Below are 2,271 nucleotides of genomic sequence, written 5' to 3' on the forward strand. Positions count from 1 at the left end.
TAGGGAAATGAATTTTCTTATAATCTGAGTTGTTTTATTCAATAACAAGGTTGTCTTTGAGTTTATTAGAGATTGCCTGTTCTTTAAAGATACTTTTAATGGTTGCAGAGTATTCCATCGTGTGGTTAAACTGCACTTGAACAGAATAAAGACTCCAAAAGTACACTCCAGAGACACTTGAAAATTAAGCTTTTAACGAAGGTTACACTTCAGATACAAAAGTAAAAGACAAACTGTGCTGCTGACATAACTGGCTAGTCGTTCGGGGGGAAAAAAATCAAAGATGGCTTCCTGTCTCATTCTTTACACCAAAATATATTTCAGATATAAAACTGAAACAGTAAATACTAGGGGGAAAAATGACAAACAAAAATGTTAGGTTGGTAAAGCCATTTTAAGCAAGACATGATACCTACAGTCCCTAAAACAAGAGATGAAACTTAATTTCATATAGATTATAATATTGGAGGGGTCATAAATTTATAAGAAGTGAAGTAAAAATAGGGACATTTGTAACAACATGGCAGTGAGCTCATTTATTTAATATGAAAAGAGGGGCCTCTTACGAATGAGTAAGAAAAAGGCCAGAAATATTTCTATTTTTAATAGAAGTATTTGGAATGACTCTGGATAGGTGCAGTTTGGAAAAATATAAATGACAAAGTTACAGAAATATCTAACCTTACCTAATCATTAAAGTACAAATTATAGCTTTTGGAAAGATGTGAAAGTTAGCACTTTGAGGAGGTAGGATGGTAGAAAGGCTTGCTTATCTTCCCTTGTGCTACTTACCCCTGGCTCTGCCTTAGAGTTACCTAGAGACTTAAAATGGGGCTAAGCCCCCAGTCTTGGAAATTCTGATATAATTAGACTGAAGGAGAGTGTGGGCATGGTTTGTAAATCTCCCCAAGTGATTCTACTATGTAGTCATGGTTGAGAATCACTCTTCTGGTTCTTTTGACTCTGTATCCCCTGTGTGTGCTTCTCTAGTACTAGGATACTGTCAAAGCTATCAACGTGGAAAAACACTAATCATATAACAAGTGAAAAGATCATAATTCTGTTAACTTAAAAATGTAGAATACTTTGAAACAGATAGAAGTTACCTTCACAGCAGTTATTTCTGGGCTGCAGTGTCTTTATTCTTTATATTTTTCTGTTTTAACCTTTATGAAATAGCCATGTATTACTTTTATAATTGAAAGTCTTTAGCTTAAAGTTTTAGAGTCTCCTCTCACCTAGATAATCAACAATGTACAAGGGTAGGGATTTGCATTTGTACATATATTAACATATATTAATATATAATCTAATAGTAATGGCGTTGATAAAACAAAAAGGTCATTTCTTACCTGAAAAGTCATAAAAGGAAAGACAGAAAGGAAAGCAGCCAACAAGGTGCTTGGATAACTGAATTGGCATTAATTGATTGATCCTTTCCATTATTAACCAGTGTTCTACTTATAGATATCCCAACTTTTTTTCTGATGAGGAATTAATATGTATGAGAAGATAACCAATATCTTTCCATGTCTGACTCAAACAGCAGATGTTGCTCATTTAATATAGCTTGTAAGCATTGGCACAATAAGCTAAGCTGGGTTTATGATTGATACATAAACTGAACCAAGGTAAATTCTTGGACAAGAAATGACTTTTTAGGTTCTTTTTGAAAATTTTTTTAAATTGGTACCTCAGGTATGAAAGCCATTAAGCCTTCATAAGCTGCTCCCTTGGTCTTTAAAAGGAGAACTATCAAAATCATTTTTATAAAACACATGACTTTTCTAGAATGTTCTTACACCTTATCAATAAAAATTAAAAAATCTTTAACACCAAATTGGTGAACATTAAAAGTACATTTTGAAAATCCATTTTAGTAACAGTAGCTGACACCGTAATTCATTGGTATAGACAATGACAGGCTTATTGTGATTATTTTAGATAATAAGAACTATGTAAGCTCTAAGGTGAATGCACCAAGTCAGGGAAAAATCAAACAAGGGAAAATAAATTGACTCCTTTAGTCTCTATTAGAAACAAATACCCAAAGACCAGATTAATTGCCTTCTATGTTTCTGTGTGGTTTCAATTGGGGACTTCCCCTCTTACTTCACTTCTCTGATTTGTATAATAGAAATTCTAAGGATAATGGGCTTAATAAGAATTCATTTTCAGCTTAGTTGGACGTCATCTGTATTTATATATATATTTTTTTTTTTTTTTTTTTTTTTTTTTTTTTTTTTTTTTTTTTTTTTTTTTTTTTTTGGG

General features: G+C 32.2%; 1 protein-coding gene across 3 annotated transcripts in view; it reads left to right on the forward strand.

Moving 5' to 3' along the window:
• The window catches only part of PAIP1 (poly(A) binding protein interacting protein 1), a 29,538-nt gene that overhangs the window by 12,744 nt on the left and 14,523 nt on the right, over positions 1 to 2,271 (forward strand). The gene's annotated exons all lie outside the window — the stretch shown is intronic.

This window comes from Lipotes vexillifer, unplaced genomic scaffold (assembly GCF_000442215.2).
Source record: "Lipotes vexillifer unplaced genomic scaffold, Lipotes_vexillifer_v1.1 scaffold1361, whole genome shotgun sequence".
Taxonomy (NCBI): Eukaryota; Metazoa; Chordata; class Mammalia; order Artiodactyla; family Lipotidae; genus Lipotes; species Lipotes vexillifer.